This window comes from Helianthus annuus, chromosome 16 (assembly GCF_002127325.2).
Source record: "Helianthus annuus cultivar XRQ/B chromosome 16, HanXRQr2.0-SUNRISE, whole genome shotgun sequence".
Taxonomy (NCBI): domain Eukaryota; kingdom Viridiplantae; phylum Streptophyta; class Magnoliopsida; order Asterales; family Asteraceae; genus Helianthus; species Helianthus annuus.
Window position 1 is genome coordinate 166258004 of NC_035448.2, and position 8104 is coordinate 166266107.

Sequence of the window (8104 nt, forward strand, 5' to 3'; positions counted from 1 at the left end):
AGAAAGATGAACTCACCTTGGATTGCTCGGTATGTTATTGCTTCTAGGATTAATTAACTGTCTAAGTCCGTTACTCACGACCTAGGATACATCGCACGTAAGCTTGATGTCACTACAACAAAAATAGCTTTTTAGGACCTTTTCTGTGGGACGCTTGTAAAAGAGGGTCCTAAAAAACTATTTAATAGGACTAATGAACTTTTGGGGTCCTTTTATAATATAGTCAACTAAACCGGTGTCCTAAAAAACTATTTAATAGGATGGATGATTTTTTGGGGTCCTATTATCATATAATTTAATAGGACACTTAAAATGTAGATCCTAATAAAGTACTTTATAAGACATTTAATTGTTTGTGTCCCATTATGTGAAACTGTATTAGGACACTTGATCATCTGAGGTCATATTATAACATAACTTAATAGGACACGTTGTAGTTAAGTCATAAATGTTCAATGTTATAGGATCCTTTCTAGTCGAAGTCATATTAGAAATTAACTTAATAGGACACTTGACACTTGGGGGTCTTATAACTTTAAACTTTATAGGACGCTTAATCATTGGTGTTATTAAATAAACAATTTTTAATTTTGAAACAAACCCATCACGAAATCTAAACGTGTTAAATGAAAGTAAAATAATAACAAATTTATTGAATTTCTTATAATGCTAATCGTAAATATATCCAACTCCTGTTGATTAGTTTTCAAAAATATTATTTTCTGTAAACTAATTTTATTTTTTATATTTTCTATAAGGGTATACGGTGTGGTAGTCGGCAAAGGGTGGCAAACGGGTTTGCCGATCGGCAAACACCGCCGCCGACCCGATGCCGACGCGGCAAGTCAACACGATCGGGGACAGCATGCCGATTCGGGGAGAAGATGATTGAGAGAGAGGGGGTATTGTGGGTGGGGTCCATTCCTATCTCAACCAATCACACTTTTTTTTTAAATAGTTTACCACTTCACCAAGTGTCTAAACCATTGCCAACACTTTTCACCAAAGTTTAAACACTTTTGACTGATTGACATGGCGCGCTCTGATTGGTCGGTTTTTTGGTTTGGCACTCCAAAGTGTTTAACCACTCCTTACACCCTAAACTAATTTTATCGTTTTATAGTATACTTAAACTATTTAATTTGATGAATTAAACATTTTATTTTTCGATAAACCTTTATTTTTCCATCATGTGGCACTTAAACATTAAGAATTAAAATTTTCACCGCTCTAACTTCCCGCCCCAAGTTCCCTTTCCTCCCTCAAATTTGAAATTTTCAACCCTACCCCTACATTCCTTACTCTGTTGTTTATCGTTTCTGATCCTCCTCAAATGATAGATTTATCATCCCGCTTTTGTTCTCTACCACATTTAACGACGGCATCATCTCAGCGGCAGTGGCTCAGCGATGACATTTTGGTAATTTATCGTATTTTTTTTTCTACAACTATAATTAGGTTTCGAATATGAATTTCTATGTTCGTGCATTTTAACACATGCCTCGTTCTTATTTATTAGGGTACTTCATTTGTGGCCAAGGTTTTCAAGTATTGAAGCAACTGAAAATCTAACATTTGAAACTTCTAAAGTTTAACTAAAAACTTTGATGTACTATTTTCAGGTCTTGAGAGGGATCCACCTGAAGTAGTAGTGGATATTAGGTATATATTTTTCTATAAATGGCTATTGAACAACAAAATATAGGTTTTATATAGTATGTTGAGTGAATGCCTACCAAGTGTTTGATCAAATGTCTGAGTGAGTGTTAAAAACACAGTGGTCTCCACAATTTAACAAACGCAATGGCGGCATATGTAGATGTTGTTTGCTTAAAATAGTGATACAAATAGCTTATAGATTAGATGACGCAATAGGGTGTGTTTCATAAAATGGTATACTCATTGTTATTGTCAATGTTACCCATGTATGTAGACAAATGGTTTCATAGTGTATGTTTCTCTTTGAATTGATTCATCAAGTCACTTGCATACACCATGGAAGAAGTGTAGAAGGATTATATATATATATTTTTAAAGGGGGGGGGGGTGTTGAGTGAATATATATAAGAAACTTGTATGGGCCACCGATATTAGGAGGTCATTGGATTTTTAAACTTCAACCTAATATAGTTCTTTGTTTAATGTATGTGGATATATATGTAATTATTTTTTGTGTTTAATATCCTATCAGATGCAATGAATAAAGAGTGAATGCCCAGTTGTGAAATAGTCTAAAGTTTATTGTTTTTGGATTTGATTAATTAGCATGTATCGATTTATATGCAGGTCTGATGAGAAGTTTGTGATAGATTTGAATTAAAGGGTTATCAGGTATTAAAGATGAATTTAACTATATTTTTATATAATTTAAAAAGGTTATAGAACCTATGTTGTCAAAGACGCAAGGCACAGGCGAGCCGCATCGGCTCGCCCTGAGCCTAGGCGCAAGGCGCAAAAAAAGCTTCGGTTTTTTTAAGAAAAGCGCACATAGAGAAAAAAAATAAAATAAAAAATACGTAATGCTTTGAAAATAAATAAGATTCCACATATAAAATAATAAAAAACTATTATATATGTTATTTAAGATCATGTAGCTAATAGTTAGTAGCAAAAGTTTAGGACTTATACACACATAGTGATACCAAAAGTTATATCAAAAGTTACTAGGACTTATACAAACGTTTGCGGTTACTAAAACATTTAAACTTATATGATTTTACCTACATGCACATACCAAAAAACGTATTGTACAACACTTTGATGAAAAAACAAAATTAATGTATCCAAAGTACACAAGGCGTACACCTCAAACCTCTAAAAACCCCCAAAATGTGGTTTTTTTCGTTTTGTGGAAATGGCGCGCCTCGGGTGACAAGGCGCTTTAGTGCGCCTTGCGCCTAGGTGCGTCTCATGTTAAATTTCCGGTCTTTGTTATTAAATAGCACCACATATCATCATAGGAGAACCCGATGTTAAATTTATGGTCATTGTTATTAAATGTCTAAAGCCATTGGTATATCATCAGAAGACGGTGATAATTTACTTTTGATTTTGACAATGTCAGAATATCGTTGATGACCTTACTAAACCTAACTACTCTATTATTTCATTGAGCTGTTTGGATTCAGTATGTTTGTTTGCATTCTTGTTTAAGCAGTAGGCTTGGGCCTTGGGTTATACAAAATAGGCCGTTGCTTCATTAATTATAAGGGTCTTTAATTAGTATATACAAAGTAAAGGTAAACATATCTAAATAATATATACTTTATTATATATAATTTTTTCAACGTAAACAATTACAAAATGTATAAATAAAGTTATTAAATTGAAAATAGATAATAAACGAGCCGAGCCCGAGCTCGAAAGGCTACTCACAAACCAAGCTTGAGATTTAACGATCCTAGCTCATGTCTAATCTCTCTAAAAAGGTAAACGAGCCAAGCTCGAGCTTGTACAAGCTCGGCTTGTTTACACCCCTAACCATGAATCATAGTTGTTAATAGCGAATAGCGACAAATAGCGATAAGGTACCTATATGCTACATAGCGAATAGTGATAAATAGCGGGTTGTTTTTTTATAAATAGCGATACACTAGAATTAAAAAAAAATATATGTATATTATATCAAAATATCCAAGTATATATGCTACTTTACATGTATATTTAACAAAAACAAAAAATCCAGCTATTTTATAGGGATATTTTGCTATTTATATTAGAAAAAAAATAAAAATAAAATAAATCGTCCCTAGTATCGCTATCTATCGCTACAATACTAATAGCGAGCCTAGACTTATACGCTACGTAGCGCTATAGCGATCGCTACGCTCGCTATTGACAACTATGCCATGAATATCATATCTATGTATTACAAACTATGATGCTATCATTCCTATCCATGATTTGCAGGGATGTGGAATCGGTTATGAAACCATGGGGTGGTTCACAGGGAAAATTAATTGGTTTATTGGCTCATGGTGTAGAAAAAAAACGTCCGAGGCGTCTGTATTGAGGTGCGTGTCTCGAGGCGAGACGGGAAGAAATCGTTTTTGAGGCGGCGCATCGCTGGTTAATTATGTTGTAAATCACATGAAAACCCCCTGGATCATTTTGTCTTTTTAAATGTTTCTAGTTACATTGTCCTAAATAATCCCATTTTCTCTGTAGTCGCATACCCCAATAGTATTGACAAAAGAGATCACTCTTGCAGTGTCATTCTTGATTCATTTGAGCTTTGGTAATTAGTTTCACTGGTATAATCATTGTTTTTGTTCATCACCTGTTCATGAGGTTTGTCTAATTCTTTGGTGCTTGATTAATCTATATTAATACTAATTTTGTTATTGCTTTTGCCAAACTGTTAAGTAATAGCACAAAAAAATTCTTATACAAAAAATTATGTTTTGGAGTGCAGATGGATTCCAAGATTTTGAAGAACTAGAGGTATGCAAGGAAGCACATGAAATAGAGTGGGAAAATTTCTATAGAAAAATATATGTTTTGAGGTTAGTTGTCATTTTTTTAGTTTTTGTTATCAACTAGAACTTTTAGGGGTGTTGTTGGGTTTCTAGTTTTTCTGCTTGGCTTAATCGGGTATTTTCAATTTGAAAATGTAACCAATACTTGAACTAATTTATCGTAGTTTAAGTCTTTTTTTTCTTTATGGGTTTCGTTATACTTAAAAGACAAAAGCATTGTAACTTAAATATAATATTGCATACACTTGAATGGAACCGAAAATGCAACGGGTGAACCGATTACCCGATTCTTAAAATCCGACCTACTTGAACTGGCTTACTCGAATCTTAAACGGGTCAGTGGGTTTATTAAGGCATCCATTGTTTTTGACGGGCCTAAGAACATTAATTTAATCACCAGGCTTTTAAATTTGGTGTAGATTTAATATGATGTTATTTGTGGATATCTTTTTGTGTCAAACTTTACCTTTCTTTTTTATGAAAAAACGACAGGTTTTAATGTTTACTTATTTTTGCCAAAACATGTTTTGACCGTAATCAATATGACCATTCATTTTGACCTGACACTGGCTACTTGATCTTTGTTCTCTTGATCTAGTCTTGAAAGATGCAAACTTTCACTGTTTCACATAACTACATTTTTCTGTTCAACTTTTTAACACTTTACCTCATATTTCTATATCATGTTACTATTTTCTTGTGTTTTTACAGACTTTGACAGCTCTAGCAACTTCCTTTCATGTGCTACAACCTTTGACATATTCTATATCTCGGTTAAGTGACTATTAATGATTTTTTTTTACAAAATACCATAGACCTAATATCTGTCTGATGTAAAAAAAATGGTCTTCTTTTTTCAGCTTTGTATGGGTTAAGTTACTAAGTGACATAAATTTCCCGCCGAAACAATGAGTAGAAATGGTCTGAAGAGGTGACCATAGTTCCAACATTTGATGGTAGAAATGTTTAACGGAGCCTTTCTTGAGGAATGTTGAACTTGTATCTTTACCAGAATTATACCATCTGACAGACATCAACAAAGCTTGGAGGCTCTGATGTGGGAGCTATCAAACACCTATCACTTGAAGATCAAGACGAGTAGAATATTCTCTTTATTATTAGGATGTTATATGTTGATGTTATACTATAACTATTAGGATGTTATATGTTGATGGTCTATTTATAAAATTGGTTTTATAATCTTATTTGGGATATTAGGACCATTTTCTTGATATTAAAGTAGCTATAACGTTACATCATAAAGGTCCTATAAATTAATTTTTAAGTACGCCTGTATGTGTATCAAAAGATTAAAAATAGGTAATTACATATTAGAACATTGTCAAAGTGTCCTAATATGTTCTTTTTAGGACGCTATTTAAGTTGTCTATAGACATATTATGCGACCATAAAATTGGTTTCATAATCTTATTTGGTATATTAGGACCCTTTTCCTGGTACTAAATTAGTTATAATGTTACATCATAAGTGTCCTATCAATTAATTTTTAAGGACGCTTGTAAGTGTATCAAAAGATTAAAAGTATGGAAGCACATGTTAGAACATTGTAAAAGTGTCCTAATATGTTTTTATTAGGACACTATTTTGGTTGTTCAAAGACATATTACACGACCATAAAATTGGTTTCATAATCTTATTTGAGATGTTAGGACGCTTTTATAGTTCTGGGACTTATTACGACCCCTTTACATGAAACGCTTTTACCGTTGGTCCTATTAAATGAAAGGTCCTATAAAATAGCATTTTAGAACGCCTTTGCGCGTACTAAAAACCCAGTTTTCTTGTAGTGTGTGAGTGTTTTACGCACAATTAAGGTTTACAAGTCTATGATATCAAACAGTTGTGATCCGTGTGATGTTTTGTGTATACAATGATATGATAAAGGTTGTTCGTGCATATTGTATCATCCAGTAAAGTAAAGTATCATATAATTTCATACAGGTAAGGGTTAGTAGCATATCATTCCTCATACAGGTTTCAGCACTTGTCATCATAACACACAGTCTTTTCAAGTATAAGCAGGACTCAGGGCATGTAACGTCACTATAATACAAATCATATTCTAAATCAACAATTGAAACAGTTCATCAATAAACTTCGGATCTTGCGCGCATACAATTAACTCAGTCATCATGTATTAATAAAGTTCGGATCCCTTATGTGATGTGTATATAAAAGTCAAGCATGATTATGTAGTTCAAAGCTCGGCCAAGGGTGGAATCATACAACACAAACAAACTCGGACAAGCACATCAACAAACTCGGATTACACAGTGTGGCAAGGAAACTCGGACCATCATATATAACTAAGGTCGGACCTTTTACATTATTATCAAAAGTCGGGCAAGTCACTCATCATAATAAGTCGGACTCATATGCAAGCAATCAACATGAAAATTACAATTTGATTCCTTGGCTTATGTGATGCCGCCCCAAATCAACCAATTAAGTATTCCACACATGACCCCTCTTAAACCTACTGACTTTTGGTCTAGTACCCTACTAGCCGCCCACTTCTCTTCCACCGCCCACCCTCATTGGACCCCCAACATTTAGTTACATGGAATTATGTGTTAATATCACATGACTTCTAAATGCAGTCTGCACATGTTTACTTTCAAAAGCATATAAACCACTTTGACCATGTTAGGATCAAGATTGTACCATTGGACCATCATATCCATTCAACCAATTTGTCCCTTATTTTAATTATCACAGCCGCCAACTTCAACATCATATGTAATGACTTTTGATATGATATATTATGTAAGGTACTACTATTATTTGATTGGACCATCATTACCATGATAGCCGACAAATTGATAACCACCACTTGAGCTCATTGGACCAAAAATCTAGATTTTATGCACACACATATATATGCTCATTAATTTCCAACCATTGCACATATACTAAGACACTCATAGCCGCCAAAACAAAACAAACATTAACAAACTTATTACATAACTAACCGGAGATGTACGGATTCGAGCAATAGGCTGGGGCGTCTCGGGAATGATGATGGTAATACTGATTGCCGTCGCACACAAGGAAGAGTCCTAGGGTTTGCCGATTAAACATTCACTTAAAGTTGGGAATAATATAACGGATCCACTGCTGGGCCTAAAGCCCATTCGATCTCGTTGGCTTCTTGTTGAACGAAAACACCTAAGTTGTTAGAGGGGGTTTGGCCAAGTACTCTAGTTTTATTAATTATACAGATCACAACAAGTATATATATAAATCACCCACACACTTATATAATACACACCAACCTATATAAAATATTAACCACAGTGCAATATAACGTATTGTAACGTGTACCGTTGTGAAATAAATAAGTCGTGTCAACAAACAATCCAACAATTAACGTGCAATAGTGCGAAGATGGAACCTTGGAAGCTCAGGTTGTCACACTGTTATAAAAAGACTTCCGCTGCCGCATTAATTAAATACCACGGGAACTGTCTCGCGGTCCCCCGACTCCGTCCAGGGTGGGTCGGGGAGCCGTGACATATATATATATATAGGAACATGATCAGGAGAGAACTCCTCAAAGTGTGAGAACGGTGAGAACGATTATCAGCCACAAGATCTTAGTGGTT

General features: G+C 34.3%; 1 long non-coding RNA gene across 4 annotated transcripts; it reads left to right on the forward strand.

Moving 5' to 3' along the window:
• Nucleotides 1-1213: 1213 nt before the first annotated feature.
• On the forward strand, nucleotides 1214-5683 carry LOC110917407. 4 transcript variants are annotated; one of them, XR_002580549.2, is made up of 8 exons: nucleotides 1214-1420; nucleotides 1520-1662; nucleotides 2287-2331; nucleotides 3910-4080; nucleotides 4168-4290; nucleotides 4415-4505; nucleotides 5190-5251; nucleotides 5339-5683. It is a non-coding gene; the product is annotated as an uncharacterized LOC110917407 (long non-coding RNA). The 4 variants fall into 4 exon arrangements; XR_002580546.2 differs by having other exon boundaries at nucleotides 3910-4290; XR_002580547.2 differs by having other exon boundaries at nucleotides 1623-1662; nucleotides 3910-4290.
• The last annotated feature ends 2421 nt before the right edge of the window (nucleotides 5684-8104 follow it).